Consider the following 18,457-nt stretch of genomic DNA (forward strand, 5'->3'; position numbering starts at 1 on the left):
CCTTTTATACCTGAAAGTCCAGGTTAGGAGTGTCTCCCACAAGTTCGCCCCTTGTGGTCAATGTTCTCAAGGTGTACAACTTAGGTCAGCTTATACATGGGTTACAATACTGGTTGAATACATGACATCACCTCCCCCTCAAAGTCTTATTGGGATCACAGGCTAAGTCTCTCTGGTGGTTTACGCTCTCTTGTAGAGTGCCTGAGTTGGGGCTCCGGTTGTTGGGCGCTGGCCTGAGTGTCTGCTGTTTGCGGTGCCTCAGGCCTGTCCGGACTGCCCACAGTGACTGGGCTCTCCTCCCTTTGGTTCCTGTGTTCGGTCACCTGTGGTGGAGTAAACTCTACGTCGTGTTCTTCCTCTGCTTCGTCTATGGGGTTGCTGAACCTCCTTTTAGTTTGATCCACGTGTTTGCGGCAGATTTGTCCATTGGTAAGTTTAACTACCAAAACCATATTCCCCTCTTTGGCAATCACAGTGCCTGCAAGAAATTTGGGCCCTTCAGCGTAATTAAGGACAAAAACAGGGTCATTGACATCAATACATCGCGCTCTCGCATTTCCATCATGGTAGTCACATTGTGACTGGCGCCTGCTCTCGACAATTTCTTTCATGGTGGGGTGTATAAGGGATAACCTGGTTTTGAGCGTCCTTTTGATTAGCAGCTCTGTGGGTGGGACTCCTGTGAGCGAGTGTGGTCGGGATCTATTGGCCAACAGGAGGCATGATAAGCGGCTTTGTAGGGAACCCCCTTGGATTCTGACCATCCCCTGTTTGATTATCTGCACTGTTCGTTCTGCCTGGCCATTTGAGGCTGGCTTGAACGGTGCCGTTCTGACATGGCTGATTCCGTTGCCTGCCATGAAGTCCTGGAATTCAGTGCTTGTGAAGCACGGGCCATTGTCGCTGACCAAGATGTCTGGTAGACCATGGGTGGCGAACATTGCCCGTAGATTTTCTACCATGGCAGAGGATGTGCTTGAATTTAAAATGGCACATTCAATCCATTTGGAGTTGGCGTCTACTACAAACAAAAACATTTTTCCCATGAAAGGACCTGCGTAGTCCACATGGATGCGTGACCATGGCTTGGCGGGCCAGGACCGTGGCTAAGGAGGGCTTCCCTGGGTGCGTTGCCCAGCTTAGCACACGTGTTGCACCTGCAAATACAAAGTTCCAGGTCTGCATCTATCCCTGGCCACCAAACATGTGACCTGGCAATTGCTTTCATCATGACAATGACTGGGTGCTCATTGTGAAGTTCTCTGATAAACACCTCTCTGCACATCTCGGGCACGACTACTCGGTTTCCCACAGTAGGCAATCGGCCTGAATCGAGAGTTCATCCTTGCGCCTATGAAACGGTTTAAATTCCTCAGGGCATGACCCGTACGTAGCTGCCCAGACCCCATTCAGGACACATTTCTTAACTAAAGACAGTAGCGGGTCTTTATTTGTCCAGACTTTAATCTGATGGGCTGTCACAGGTGAGCCTACACTTTCGAAAGCTTCAACAGCCATGAACATCTCAGCATCATGCTCAGTTGTCCCCTCAATGGTGGCTAGTGGGAGCCTGCTGAGTGCATCGGCGCAATTTTCAGTGCCTGGTCTGTGCCGAATTGTGTCGTCATAGGCGGCTAACGTGAGTGCCCACCTCTGTATGCGGGCAGATGCATTCGCATTTATGGCCTTGTTGTTGGCCAAAAGGGACGTTAGGGGTTTGTGATCTGTCTCCAGCTCAAATTTCCTGCCAAACAGGTACTGGTGCATTTTTTTTACTGCATATATACATGCTAGCATTTCCTTTTCTACCATCCCGTAGCCCCTTTCTGCCTGGAACACACTTCTGGAGGGATAAGCTACCAGCTGTCACTGACCATTGGCATTCACATGCTGCAACACACACCCGACCCCATAGGATGATGCATCGCACGTTAAAACAAGTTTCTTACACGGGTCATATAATGTTAACAATTTGTTGGAGTATAACAAATTGCGTGCTCTATCAAAAGCCCTTTCCTGGCTGTCCCCCCAGACCCAATCGTGACCTTTGCGTAGGAGCACGTGTAGCGGCTCTAACAGCGTGCTCAATTTGGGGAAAAAGTTACCAAAATAGTTCAGGAGCCCCAGGAACGAACGCTGCTCCGCCGTGTTACGGGGTCTGGGTGCTATCTGGATCGCTTCCGTTTTGGACGCAGTAGGTCTGATCCCGTCTGCTGCTACCCTCCTCCCGAGGATTTCTACCTCTGGAGCTAAGAAGACGCACTTCGCCTTTTTCAGTCGCAGCCCTACCCGGTCCAGTCCACGTAGCACCTCCTCTAGGTTGTGGAGGTGTTCTTCAGTATCGCGACCTGTGATGAGGATGTTGTCTTGAAAAACCACCTTCCTTGGAATCAACTTGAGGAGGCTTTCCATATTTTGTTGAAAGATTGCGGCGGCCGAATGAATCCCGAACGGACATCTGTTATACTCAAACAACCCCTTGTGTGTCATGATGATGGTCAGCTTCTTCGACTCATTTGCCAGCTCCTGGGTCATGTAAGCTGAGGTCAGGTCCAATTTTGAAAAAAGTTTGCCACTGGATAGCGTCGCAAAGAGGTCGTCCGCGGGTACTGGTCTTGGAGTGACACCCGATTGATGGTGGCCTTGTAATCGCCACATAACCTGACCGACCCATCCGCCTTGAGCACCAGCACGATCGGGCTCGCCCAGTCACTGAATTCGACTGGCGAGATGATGCCTTCCCTCAGCAGGCGGTCCAATTCGCCTTCTATCTTTTCCCGGATTACGTAGGGCACCGCTCTGGCCTTGTGGCGTCCGGGTTTATGTGAATCACTACCTTGGCCCCCATGAAAGTGCCGATGCCGGGTTGAAATAATGAGTCAAATTTGTCCAAGACCTGTGAGCATGATACTCGCTCCACAGAAGAAATTGCGTTGACATCACCCCATTTCCAGTTCATGACAGCAAGCCAACTCCTCACCAGTAGTGCAGGACCATCCCTCGGGACAATCCAGAGTGGTAACCTGTTCTCTGTATCTTTGTGGGTCATGACTACCGTGGCGCTGCCTAACACCGGAATGATCTCCTTTGTATATGTCCGTAGCTGTGCGTCAATCGGCAATAATTTTGGCCTCCTAGCCTTGGACACCCACAACCTTTCGAACTGTTTGATACTCATCAGGGGCTGGCTGGCCCCAGTGTCTAGCTCCATTAATACTGGGATGCCATTGAGGAGCACTTTCATCATTATCGGTGGCGTCCTGGTGTATGAACTGTATATGCGCTGCACATGAACTCGCTGAACTTCAGCTTCCAGCGATTTCCCCCAGTATTCATTTGGCCTCGTAGGGCTTATATCGGGCCCGTCCTCCTCCTACATCAACCTGACTGCAGGCTTCCTGCACATACGCGCCAAGTGACTGCTGACGTTGCAGTTTCTGCAGGTATATTGCTGATATACCTGCAGAAGACCCCGTTGTTGGAAACAAAAGGTCCATTACCAGTCGATCGTCTCTGACTGCCTCTGTAACTGTCCTTAAGTGCACCATTAACAGGTGTTGATGGCCCCATTACTGGCCGCATTGTCTATTACGATGGCATGAATCACCGTTCAGCTAGCCATTGTCTCTGTTGAATTCCCCCTTTGGGTTCGACTGGGGCCTGTCCGATTGCCCTTGTCTGCCTAGAGGACTGGGGCCTGTCCGATTGCCCTTGTCTGCCTAGAGAACTGTGTGTCGCGTTAACAATGTTGACTCCCTAGTCGTTTGCCGCATTTGAGCCAAGATTTTTGTCATACATCATTCTGGGCTCTTCCTCCCCCAAGATAAATGTCTGGGCTATCAGAGCCACCGCTTCCAAGGTCAAGTCTTTGATCTCAATCAGTTTCCTGAAAACCCCAGCATGCCCGATCCCCTCAATAAAAAAGTTTTGCAGCATCTCCGCTCTGCATGCATCTGGGAACTTACATCGGCTCGCCAGTCGCCGGAAATGTGCCACGAAGTCTGGAACGCTTTACACTTCTTGCCGCCAGTGCGTGTAAAACCGATGTCTCACCACGTGCATGCTGCTCGCCGGTTGAAGGTGTTCCCCGATCAACTTACTGAGCTCTTCGAACATCTTGTCCGCTGGCTTCTCTGGCGCTAGACTAGAAGGTCCTTCATCAGGGAGTACGTTCTGGATCCACAAACCGTCAGGAGATGAGCCCTGCGTTTGTCGGCCAAATCCTGTCCCAACCATTCCTTCGTGAAAAAACTTTGCTGTAGTCTCTCAATAAAGTCGTCCCAATCACCACCAACACAGTACCTCTCTTCTGTGCTGCTAGTGGCCATGCTCGCGTGGTTTAAATCCAAGTTTCTCGTCGCCAATGATATGTCCTTACTGTACAGTATAAATGCACACGAGGCCCATACTTGAGAGAAGGTCACTCTGTGACCAGTCACCTTTATTACCAAGACCTCAAGAGACTGAAGGTGGGTGGAGCTTCCCCTTTTATACCTGAAAGTCCAGGTTAGGAGTGTCTCCCACAAGTTTGCCTCTTGTGGTCAATGTTCTCAAGGTGTACAACTTAGGCCAGCTTATACATGGGTTACAATGATAGTTGAATACATGACAGGTTGCAAATAAGGGTCAGAATTATGCTGAAGGTAATGAACTTATCAGTATTAGGAGGATCTGTATATTTGCCTATGTATTTAATACTTGCTTATGTAGGTATGGCATAAATGTATAACGCTTTAAACTGAATCCGTAACCTCTGTAATAATTAATCAGCAAAATCAGCAGTTGTTGATCAGAAGTCTCTGAGGAAGAGATAAGGAAGCCAGTTTAGGTGTCTATTATACTGTGGCAAAGTGCAAGTCATGGAACAACACAATGGGAGATGGACAATTGCATATACCACTCAGAGACAGTTTGATAGGAGTCGACAAATCAATGTAACTTCGCTGATAGAGAATTAGACCTATCAAGGATTTTGTCGGAGGGTGCTCCTCTCCAAAACCTGGATAAATTGTACTTGAAACCTCTTGTATTATGGAGCTTTTAGGCTGAACCTTCTCATGCATTGCTCGTAATAAAACCGGTAAACCTGAGGTTTGTTTGTTTACTTCCGTGGTCGTTATACAGTGGAAGCTGGGCGAGGTGTCGATTATTATATCAGTTAGTCCACCTTGAAGGAGAGAAGCCTCCTTTTAACACCTACAAAAGCCGTAGCCAGATCCCATGTGTGGTGGCCTGGCATTGACTCAGACTTAGAGTCATGTGTGCACCAATGCAACACTTGCTCTCAACTGAGCAACGCATCCACACAGGCACCGCTAAGTTTGTGGTCATGGCCCTCCAAACCATGGTCTAGGATCCACGTTGACTTTGCGGGCCCATTCCTCGGCAAAATGTTCTTGGTTGTTGTGGATGCTTATTCAAAATGGATTGAATGTGTAATAATATCTGTAAGCACGTCCACTGCCACCATTGAAAGCCTACGAACCATGTTTGCCACACATGGCCTACCTGATCTGCGACAACGGGCCGTGTTTCACCACTGCTGTATTCAAGGCATTCATGACCCGCAATGGGATCAAGCACGTCACATCTGCCTCATTCAAACCTGCATCCATAGGCCAGGCAGAATGAGCAGTCCAAACCATCAAGCAAAGTTTGAAACGTGTGTCGGAAGGCTCCCTGCAGACCTGCCTGTCCCGAGTCCTGCTCAGCTACCGCACCAGATCCCACTCACTCACCGGGGTTCCCCCAGCCGAGCTGCTCATGAAAAGGGCGCTCAAAACAAGGCTCTCTCTTGTCCACCCTGATCCCCATGATCACATCGAGGACAGGCAACATCAACAAAGCATGTACCATGATCGCGCAAACTTGTCACAAGGTATTGAAGTCAATGACCCTGTAATTGTACGCAACTATGGACATGATCCCAAATGGCTAGCTGGCACACTCATAGCCAAAGAAGGGAGTACGGTGTTTCAGGTCAAATTGGCCAATGAACTAATGTGCAGAAAGCATTTGGACCAAACCAATCTGCGATTCACAGATAGCCATGAGCTGCAAGAGGACACCACTAACTTCGACCCTCCAACACACACACAAGTGGCAACTGACATCACGGTTGGCCACGAAGCTGAACTCACCATCCCAGCAGCCCGGCAAGGCCAGCTGCCCAGCAGCCCAGCGAAGAACCAACCAACTCACCCACACCTACCTTTGTACCGAGACGATCGACAAGGGAGCGAAAAGCCCCAGATCGTCTCACCCTGTAAAATAGTGTACTATTGATTTTAGGAGGGAGCGATGTTGTGTATGTATCCCTTGGCAACCCGTATCACACCACCACCAGAGTGCCTACCTCTATGTTTCTATGTTTTTATGTTACCTGTTGGAGTCCCAAGGGATCCCAGTATCCCTTGGGAGCACTGTATATAAGCAGGCCTCCCATGCTGTACCAGCACTCTGGAGTTTAATTAAAGGAGCTAAGGTCACACTTACACATTGCATACAGTACTCAGTTGTATCACTTTATTATGAGCGTAACACTACCAATCCAGGTGAAGCTGCTCACTTACACAAACGACACCATCCCAGTCGTTGACAGTGTGGATGTCCAGGTGTCCTACGGTGACGCGATGCACAAGCTACCCTTGTGGATCATTGCTGGTGATGGTCCAACGCTGCTCGGAGGAAGTTGGATGAAGCAAATCCATATCTGTTGCAGCTGGGAAAGCCTCCAGGCCCCGGCGATTGACGTCTAGGCAGCCCCAAATTTGGATCCATCGCAGCACCTGAAGATCCTACTGTCCAGCTCGACTGCGTGGCGACGACACAGACCACACTACCCAACAGCGAGATGATCCAACCCGAATGGACAGAACACACCTTCCAGGCTGTGGCAGAACTCAGAAAAGAGAAGATCGGCGCAGAAGGGATTTCCCCGGCTTCAGTGGCAGAACCTGGGGAGAGAAGGATCACCGCAGTCTACCTCCAGGAGAGTGAAAAGATGGTGCCTGCACCACGAGATGAAGTGCCTGAAATCAAGATGGCCGCGAGGGGCAGCATTGAGGGAGCAACTCGTGATGCCGAGCAGTGAACCGGATTGGGGTAAAGATTGCAAGGCCCTCTTAAAGGAGACCAGCAACCCAGAAGAATTAAAGGGACAGTTCCACTTTTTGTACAGGGATGCCGGTGATTCTAATATACTAATGTGAGGCATGTAATTAACAAATGCAAGTATTTAACTGTACCATTAAACAGCGATGCCGGTAGGCTACGTGGAAAAGGTGTAATTGATGAACACAAGTATCTAAATGTAACATTGTACAGCGATGTAATATACAGGGAAAATATGTAATTGAGCATAAAGATGTAATTGACAAATGTGAACTTGCACCGGAGAGCGATCGGAGCCAATGTATCACGAATGTAAACGACGGAATAATGTGTGATGCCGGGTTCAGGATGCACACCCACACAACCAAGGACAATCACCCATTTGAAGCACCCAGGTCAAGCGGGCTATCCAATCATGTAGCCTGCGGCTCTGGGACTAAGGTGATGCCCCAGGGAGTGTGGCCATACACAGTGGAAGCTTACTTACTGCAGGGCCAGTGATCAGCGGATGGCACAGGCACCACTACTGACACCCTGCCCCAGTTCAGCCCTACCCCTCTGGCCACCAGGGCCAGCACCAGGAGCAAGAGGCCAACAGCCTCCAGCCCTCCCGATGGGACGTGGGGTGAGCTGGGATGACTAGGCTCCCACTACCGTTGTACTCCATTGGACCCTGCAGCGCTCAAAGGAGTACAAGGAGGACACACATTCCTGTGGCTCTGCCCACCACTAGGCAATGGCAAAGGCCCTGAGACCCAGCCAAGGGAGTGATGCGAGCCAACCCAGCTGGCAGTGGGCGCAGCGCCACCATCAGACAACCTGGACACAGTCCGGTTACCCTGGAACTAGCGTCCTCACCCACCTGCACTTACACTCCAGGGTCAAGAATGTAATACCATGTATGTACCTTACCTGTAAAATGTACTTGTTCCACCACTGCTAAACCCAAATAGTATGTAACCAATCCTATTTTTTGTACATGTATGTAAATGCAACTGTTAAGCCACACACATCATCTATGTATGTATGTATGGGGGGGGGGAATGGGGGTTTATAGCCATGGACACATGGATCACATCCAGAATCCACTCAAACCCCACTTCAAGCTTCAACTTTCCACTGCTGACCATTTCCCAATGTTGTGGAAATAAGGACTTGGGGGTCCACAGGGAGAGAGCCATTCCCAAGCACAGACAAAGTGCAAGGGCTTTGGGCACTCAAGTCGAGGGCCAGAGCACCCAGTGCAAAGGCCAGTGGCACAAGACTTAGGGGGGGGATTGATGTTGTGTATGTAGATACCCTGTACACTCAATGTACGGTTACATAAGACCAATGAATGTATCTCTACACTGTATACAATATGCCTGTACCACCAGAGGGTGCAATAAGTGGAGAGCTAGAGGTCACCTGCACACCGCAGGTAACCAGGTATAAAAGGGAACCCACCTTACTGTAACCTCATTCAGGAGCTGCAATAAATGGACTACGGTCACAATAGTTCAATACGTTATCTCATGGAGTCATTACTAGAGTGCCTGCAAACACTACACTAACCTTTTGTGTTTCAGGCACAATTAGCCCCCAGGTCCCGCTGTACTGCAGCACTTTGCAATCTTTCTCCATTTAAATAATAAATATTTTTTCTGCCAAAGTGCATGACCTCACACTTTCCAACATTATACTCCATCTGCCAAATTTTTGCCCACTCAATTAGCCTGTCTATGTCCTTTTGCAGATTTATTGTGTCCTCCTCACACCTTGCTTTGATTAACAATTTATATTAACGATTTAGACTTTGGAATCAAAAACACAATTTCTAAATTTGTGAAAGATAACAAATTGGGGGGATAGTCAATACTGAGGAGGACTGCAACAAATTACAGGAAGACATTATTAAATTTGAAGAATGGGCATATGAATTGACAAACGTATTTCAATGTAAATAAGAGTGAGGTATTACATTTGGGAAGAAAAATAAGGAGGTCACATATTAATTGTAAAATAAAAAATGAAATGGGGTAGAGGAGCAAAAGGATTTGGGAGTACAAATGCACAAATCACGAAAAGTAGCGACATAGGTTAAAAAGGCCATTAAAAAGTAAACCAAGCATTAGAGGGATAGAACTGAAAAGTAGAGAGTTATACAAACCTTATATCGAATCATAATTAGACCACAGTTCTGGTTGCCATATTATAAAAAGGATATGGAGGCACTGGAGAGAATCCAAAACAGATTTAAAAGGATGACACTAGATTTGTGAGGTTATACCTATCAGGAAAGGATGAACAGGCTGGGTCTCTTCTCGAGAAAAGAGAAGGATGAGGGGAGACCTAATAGATGCCTCTAAAATTATGAAAGATTTTGATCGAATAGACACAAAGGGGGAGAAATTCAGTCGCGCCTCTGTTGCGGTGTTAATCCAGGCGGAGCGGTATTTTAGCGCCTTGAAAAAGTTTGCGCCTCCCGTTGAGAAATTCGTTAAAATCGGTTGAAGAGCTGACAGGGGCAATAAATCAGCCATTGCACTCTAGAGCTGGGGGGGGGTGGGGTGGGTGATACATTTTACAGGCCCATTGCGCATGTATGGAACTCCGAATCAGATCCCTGGAAAAATCGAGTCTTTAAGGCGCTGCAGAGAGCAAAATTCACCAGAACCCCCCCTGTGTTTGGGCTCATCCAAAAGGAAAATTAATTTGGGAATATCTACTAAAAAGTTTGGAACTCTATGGAAGTGCTTATGGAAGAAACTACGAACGTTAATAGAATTATGAACTTTTACAAGACAAATTCAAACATGTGGGCCGACCTAGGGAACAAAGGAAGCCCACTTGATTATTGGAACTGTCTGGGTGTGAGGACTGAGATAACCTGTCTGGAAGAATGAGTATTTGGAAAGCTTTCTCTACAAGAGACATTACCATCAAAAATCACCCAGAGGTGGCTCTCCATCAACGTTGGCCTGGACAAACCATTTCAGCATATACATCACAAAGATGCCCAATCCAACCTGTATGCGAAAGACTAAGCACAAAAGGACATTGCAATTTACCAAACTAATATTTTCCATCAGGAAATAGTTTTCGAACATCAACCACCCAAGACATATCAACTTTAACGAGCCCGCCAAAATTATACAAAGGATTGTGAACAGATTGGGCAGCAAGATTAGAACATTGAAATCGTATAACTGGCCACTGTTTTTCAACGGAGAGAGAGAGAGGAGAGAGAAGAGAGAGAGGAGAGAGAGGGGAGAGACTCTCTAGCCTCGAAGTCTTGAAGTCCTAAAGGAAGGAAGAACATCACCATCTACCATTAACTATCAAAAGGATTGGTAAGCATAAGCCCTTGCCTGCCCTGGAGTCTAACCTAGCTAGAATTAGGTATTGGGAGGTGGGAGGTATAATTTTACTGCAACTCCCTTTGAATGTGTAGTGTATGGTACTTTATTAGAATGATTATAAGTTTGACCTTGTACCTTTCCTTGTATTGTTTTTTATTAGAGTGATTGTAAGTTTGGTCATGTATTTTCTTACCAGAGTAATAAGCCTGTATTACTTTGACTGTAATAAAACCAAAGTTCTTTGCATCAAACCAGTGTCCTCTGCACTTTTGCCACACCCCCCAAATAAATCCAGAGTACAGAACCCAAGGGAGGGGGAGCGATTCAAAACCGCTCAAGTTGGTCAGAAGGGAACCTGACTCCCTCATAGCGACCACAACACACCCCAAGCACCTCCCCACCCTTACAACGCGGAATAGTAATGCACCCATTAAAGTTTTCAAAATTACTTGTTTTCAAGCTGTACTGTTATGTCTGTCTGCCGCTGCAAACTCGGAGGCTCACGCACCGTGCTATGAGTAAACGTTGCACTGACTGTGACCTCCGACGGAAGCGCTTCCTCATCCATTTAAGTAGCCAGCAGTTAACGACTCTGCAAGCTTGTACTGACTGTTTTTCCAGACGTTGTTATTGGCGGTATGCTCAATGAGGTGCATGCACCGAATTTAGCGACCGGGGCGCAAGCGTGGGCTTTGCACGTGAAATATGTTATGATCGGAGTGATCTTCAGCAGCCAGGTGCGAGCAGTTTGCACCCCCGGTGAGCCTCTAATGTATTATCCATTGGGGCGCTAAACACTGTGCTCCCGGTCACGAAGCTCTAACGCTCGCATTAACGCCCCCTCTTGCCGCTAACTCAGGCTATAGACAACCTGTGGGGAACAGCAAAGCTGTGGGTCATTAGTTTAAGATAGTCACCAAGAAATCAAATAGGGAATTCAGAAGGAACTTCTTTACACAGACAGTGGTGAGAATGTGTAACTTGCTACCACATGGAATGGTTGAGGTGAATAGTGTAGATGCATTTAAGCAAAGCTAGATAAGTGTATGAGGGAGAAAGGAACAGAGGGTTATGCTGATCGAGTTAGATGAGGAAAGATGGGAGGAGGCTCAAGTGGAAAATAAATGCTGGCATGGACTGGTTGGGCCGAATGGCCTGTTTCTGCGCCGTATATCCTATGGAATTCCATGTTTTATTAAGGAAAACATTTTAATGAGTAAATACACTGCATAGCAATGCTATTAAACTGTATAGTCCAGAAAGGTTAGAGGTTGATCCCTGGCCTGTGATAAGTTAGCTGATCAAAGTTAGGAAAACTCTACCAGAATTATCTTCAGCACCCCAAGCTACAGAAAATAAAAATGTACCAAAGCTCCCTTTCGTAATTATTTTCAAGCGTCTCCTGCCAGAATGTGTGTGCTTGTGACTATGTGCGGTGTACGTGTGTGTGTGTGTGTGTGTGTTTATGTATGTGTCTGCATGTGTTTGTTTCTGCCTGTTATATGAAGACAGGATTGGGCTCAGGTTTGATATTCCCATGGTAAAATAGCCTGTTGCTATCGCTGCCCAGGCTGACATGGGGAGAGTGGTCATTTGAATGAGATACCAGACAGTGAAAAGCACCTGAGGAACCAAAGCCGAGCATAGGAACATAGAAATTTACAGCGCAGAAGGAGGCCATTTCAGCCCATCATGTCCGCGCCGGCCGACAAAGAGCCGCACGGCCCTTGGTCAGCAGCCCTAAAGGTTACATATAAACCTATGAACAATGACGGAAAGGCAAAGGGCACCCAGCCCAACCAGTCCGCCTCACACAACAGCGACACCCCTTATACTGACAACCTCTACGCTCCACCCCAACTGCAGCCATGTGATCTCCTGGGAGAAGCAAAAAACAGATAAAAACCCAGGCTAATTTAGGGAGAAAAAATCTGGGAAAATTCCTCTCCAACCCATCCAAGCGATCGACACTAGTCCAGGAGATCACCTGGCCATATTCTATTACCATTATACCTGCGCCGTCCATCAAAAGGACATCCAGTCCAATCCCAATTACCAGCTCTCGGTTCGTAACCCTGCAGGTTACTGCACTTTAAGTGCCCATCCAACCATCTCTTAAAAGTGGTGAGGGTTTCTGCATCCTGCACTCTTCCAGGCAGCGAGTTCAAGATCCCCACAGCCCTCTGCGTAAAGAAGCCCTCCCTCAAATCCCCTCTAAACCTTTAACCAACCACCTTAAAACAATGCCCCCTCATAATAGACCCCTCCACCAATGGAAATAGACCCTTACTATCCACTATGTCCAGGCCCCTCAATATTTTGTACACCTCAATGAGGTCTCCTCTCAATCTCCTCTGTTCCAATGAGAACAAACCCAGCCTGTCCACTTTGTCCTCATAACTAAGATTCTCCATTCCAGGCAGCATCCTAGTAAATCTCCTCCGCACACTCTCTAGTGCAATTACGTCCTTCCTATAATATGGTGACCAGACTGCACGCAATACTCCAGCTGTGACCTAACCAAAGTATTATACAATTGAAGCATAACCTCCCTGCTATTATATTCTATGCCTCGGCCAATAAAGGCAAGCATTCCGTAAGTCTTCTTAACCACCTTATGCACCTGGCCTGCTACTTTTAGGGATCTGTGGACAAGTACTCCAAGGGTCCCTTTGTTCATCCACACTATTAAGTGGCCTACTGCCTAATGTGTATACTCTTTCCTTATTAGCCCTCCCAAAGTGCATCACCTCACACTTCTCTGAATTAAATTCCATTTGCCACTGCTCTGCCCACCTGACTAGCAGATTGATATCCTCCTGCAGCCCATGACTTTCCTCTTCATTATCAACCACACAGCCAATTTTAGTGTCATCAGCAAACTTCTTAATCATATTCCCTATATTCAAATCTAAATCATTGATATATACCACAAAAAGCAAGGGTCCCAGCACTGAGCCCTGCGGAACCCCACTGGAAACATCCTTGCAGTCACAAAAACATCCATCAATCATTACCGTTTGCTTCCTACATCCAAGTCAATTTTAGATCCAACTTGCCACTTTGCCCTGTATCCTATGGGCTTTAACCTTCATGACCAGTCTACAATGTGGGACGTTAACAAAAGCCTTGCTAAAGTCGATATATATTACATCGTACGCAGTACCCTCATTGACCCTCTTAGTTACCTCCTCAAAAAATTCAATCAGGTTAGTCGGACACGATCTTCCTTTAACAAGTCCGTGCTGACTGTCCCTAATTAATCTTTGCCTTTCCAAATGCAGATTTATCCTGTCTATCAGGATTTTTTCCAATAATTTTCCAACCACTGAGGTTAGGCTGACAGGCCTGTAATTACTCAGCCTATCCCTTTTTCGCTTCTTAAACAAGGGTACTACATTAGCAGTCCTCCAATCCTCTGCCCATGCCCAGATCCAAAGAGGACTGGAAAATGATGATCAAGGTCTCTACTATTTCCTCTTTTACTTCACTCAACAGCCTGGGATACATTTCATCTGGGCCTGTGAACTTATCTACTTTCAAAGCTGCTAAACCCCTTAATACTTCCTCTCTCACTATATTTATTTCATCCAGAATATCACACTCCTCCTCGATAGCAGTATCTGCATTGCCCCTTTCCTTTAGAAATGTAGAAAAATAGGTGCAGGAGTAGGCCATTCGGCCTGTCGAGCCTGCACCGCCATTCAATAAGATCATGGCTGATCGTTCCTTCAGTACTCCTTTCCTGCTTTCTCTTCATACCCCTTGATCCCCTTAACCGTAAGAGCCATATCTAACTCCCTCTTGAATATATCCAGTGAACTGGCATCAACAACTCTCTGCGGCAGGGAATTCCACAGGTTAACAACTCTCTGAGTGAAGAAGTTTCTCCTCATCTCAGTCCTAAATAGCCTACCCCTTATCCTAAGACGATGTCCCCTAGTTCTGGACTTCCCCAACATCAGGAACATTCTTCCCGCATCTAACTTGTCCAGTCCCGTCAGAATCTTATATGTTTCTATGAGTTCCCCTTTCATCCTTCTAAACTCCAGTGAATAAAGGCCCAGTTGATCCAGTCTCTCCTGATATGACAGCCCAGCCATCCCTGGAATCAGTCTGGTGAACCTTCGCTGCACTCCCTCAATAGCAAGAACGTCCTTCCTCAGTCTAAGAGACCAAAAGTGAACACAATATTCCAGGTGAGACCTCACTAAGGCCCTTTACAACTGCAGTAAGACCTTCCTGCTTCTATATTCAAATTCCCTAGCTATGAAGGCCAACATACCATTTGCCTTCTTCACCGCCTGCTGCACCTGCGTGCCCACTTTCAGTGACTGATGAACCATGACACCCAGGTCTGGTTGCACCTCCCCTTTTCCTAGTCTGCCGCCATTCAGATAATATTCTGCCTTCGTGTTTTTTCCCCCAAAATGGAAAATCTCACATTTACCCACATTATACTGCATCTGCCATGCATTTGCCCACTCACCAAACCTGTCCAAGTCACCCTGCAGCCTCTTAGCGTCCTCGTCACAGCTCACACCACCAGCCAGTTTAGTGTCATCCGCAAACTTGGAGATATTACACTCTATTCCTTCATTCAAATCGTTAATGTGAAAACAGATGCAAAGTATTCGTTAAGAACCCTCCCAACAGCTTCCGCCTCCACACAAAGATTACCCTCATGGTCTCTAATAGGCCCTACCCTTTCTTTAGTTACCCTCTTATTCTTAATATATTTATAGAACATCTAAGGGTTTTCCTTAATTTTACTGGCTAAGAATTTCTTGTGCTCTCTCTTAGCATTCCTAATATCGTTTTAAATTTTGCCTCTTAAATTTCTATATTCCTCTAAAGATGCTATAGTATTTAGCCATTGATATATGACATAAGCGTCCCTTTTTTTCTTCATCCTCTCCTGTACATCCCAGGACATCCAGGGGGCTCTAGAATTATTTTTCTCACCCTTTTTCTTTAAGGGCACATGCTTGGCCTGAGCCTTTTGGATCTCCTCCTTTAATGCCTCCCACTGTTCCGACACTGATTTACCCAACAGTAGCTGTTTCCAGTCCACAATGGCTAAATCACTCCTTAACTGAGCAAAATTAGCTTTTCCCCAATTCGGAACTTATTATTCCAGACCTATGGTCCTTATCCATAACCAACTTGAATCTGACTGAATTATGGTCACTGGCACCCAAGTGTTCTCCCACTAATACCCCTTCAACCTGCCCAGCTTCATTCCCTAAAACTAAATCCAAGACCGCCCCATCTTGTGTTGGGCTTGCTACATACTGACTAAAAAGTTCTCATGAATGCATTTCAAGAATACCGCACCCTCTATACCCTTCACACTAAATTTGCCCCAATCAATATTTGGATAGTTAAAATCCTCTATTATTACTACCCCATGGTTTTTGGACTTCACAGCAATTTGTCTACATATTTGCTCCTCGATCTCCCTCCCACTGTTTGCGGTTCTATAATACACACCCAGCAGTATGATCGCCCCTTTTTCATTTTTGAATTCGACCCATATGGCCTCATTAGATGATCCCTCTAACATATCATTTCTTCTCGCCGCTGTAATATTTTCTTTAATTATTACTGCAACCGCCCCCCACCAACCCCTTTTTACCCCCCTCTCTATCTTGTCTAAAAATCCTGTAGCCAGGAATATTGGTCTGGCAAACCTGCCCCTCTTTCAGCCATGTTTCTGCAATGGCTATAAGATCATACTCCCAAGTGTCTACCTGTGTTCTAGCTCATCCGCCTTATTTGCTATGCTCCTTGCATTAAAGTATGTACCAATCAGCACAGATAAACCTCCTTGCTTACTACATACTAAGCCCTGTTTCCTCTGTCTTACAGTTTCGCTTTCTAGATTCTTGCTATCCAATTTCTGCTTTACTTCCTTCCCTTTTGAATTCGTTCTCAGGTTCCCATCTCCCTGCCAAGCTAATTTAAACTCTCCCGAAAAGCACTAGCAAAACTCCCCGTGAGGATTTTGGTCCAGCGCTTTTGAGGTGCAACCCATCTGATTTGTATAGGTCCCATCTCCCCCAAAAGCGGTCCCAATGCCTCAAGAATTTAAAGCCCTCCCTCCTACACCAACTTTCCAGCCACGTGGTCATCCTCTCTATCCTTCTATTCTTATACTCATTAGCACGTGGCACCGGTAGTAACCGGGGATTACTACCTTTGAGGTCCTAGCTCCCTGAATTCTTCCTGTAGGACCTCATCCCTCATTTTATCTATGCGGTTGGTCCCAATATGGACCACAACCTCTAGCTGTTTACCCTCCCTCCCCAGGATGCCCTGCGTCCGCTCTGTGACATCCTTGACCCTGGCACCAGGGAGGCACAAAACCATTCGGGAGTCACGTCTACGGCCGCAAACACACCTGTCTGTTCCCCTAACTATAGAATCCCCTATCACTAGGGCATTTTTGTTCTTTGTCCCTCCCCCTTGGTCAGCTGAGCCACCCATGGTGCCTTGGAATTGGCTCTAGCTGCACTCCCCAGAGGCACCATCATCCTGACCGATACTCAGAAGTGAATATCAGTTTGAAAGCGGGATGGACTCATGGGGTGATTCCTGCGCTACCTGCCTAGCTCACTACATCTGGTGGTCACCCACTTCTCCTCTACCTGCACGCCTTTAAGTTGCAGGGATAACCACCTCCTGAAACGTGCTATCCACGTAGCTCTCAGCCTCGCGGATGCATCGTATTGACTCCACCTGCTGCTCGAGCTCGAGCAGTTGAAGCTGGAGACACCTCATGGTTGCCTCGACTGTGCAAAGTGTCCAGGACTTCCCACATGCCGCAGGATGTGTACTCCATGGGACTGAGCTGCACTGCCACCCCTCTAGTTAGCCTTTTCTAGTTTAAAATCTACTTAAAAAGAAATAGAGAATACTCACCAACTCACCTCACCAACCTCTGTAGCCTCCCAAACACTCCGACCTCTGTGGCCTCCCGACCTAGGCCTCCGAACTCCCGACCTATTTAAAAAGAAATAGAGAAAAGAGAGCTACTTACCAACTCACCTCATCGACCTCCGAGACCTCCGAACTCCCGGCCTCCGAACTCCCGACTCGCCGACCTCACAGGGCCTACCGACTCACCGATCTCAGGGCCTACCGACTCACCGATCTCAGGGCCTACTGACTCACCGATCTCAGGGCCTACCAACTCACCGACCTCAGGGCCTACCGACTCGGGACCTCAGGGCTTGCCGACTCACTGGCCTCTGTGGCCTCCCGAATCACTGAGCTGCCGAACTCGGACTCCCCCGGAACTCGGACTCTCCCGAACTCGGACTCTCCTGCTCTCCAACTCTCCCGGAACTGCCGACCTCTTGAAACCCCCAACCTCTCGACCTCTCAGCATGAGTCAACAACTTCAGGAGAGGAGGGGAGAAGATTAAATGAAAGAATTCTGAGATAATTATATCTGCATTATAAAAATTCGTGCTGCAACAAATAAAGCTTCAGCTTAAATGTGAAGTTGTCACAACCATCAACATAATGTTCTTGAAGCAAAGCTTTTGGAGAAAATACATCCTGCCCTCACTGACCTGGAAATGCTCCAATGAGCTGCCAGTACCTCATCAGCCTGAAGTCTTTAACTGAATGAGGACAAGATTTATTGTTCTCTCTAAGCAAAACAAATGTTTTGACACGTTTGCAGTGCTTTTTCCGATCATTGAACAGCTACTCGTAGATGTATGGCATCTTATGTCCCAAGGTGCTTCGCGGCATTTCCAAAAATAAAATAAAAGACAGACTTGCATTTCTATAGTGCCTTTCATGACCTCAGAACTTTCCAAATTGTTGTACAGCCAATGAAGTTCTTTTGAAGTGTAATCACTGTTGTAATGTAGGAAATGCAGCAGCCAATTTGTGCACAGCAAGCTTCCACAAACAGCAATGTGTTAATGACCAGATAATCTGTTTTAGTGATGTTGATTGAGGGATAAATATTGGCCAGGACACCGGGG

Source organism: Pristiophorus japonicus, chromosome 11 (assembly GCF_044704955.1).
Source record: "Pristiophorus japonicus isolate sPriJap1 chromosome 11, sPriJap1.hap1, whole genome shotgun sequence".
Lineage (NCBI taxonomy): Eukaryota > Metazoa > Chordata > Chondrichthyes > Pristiophoridae > Pristiophorus > Pristiophorus japonicus.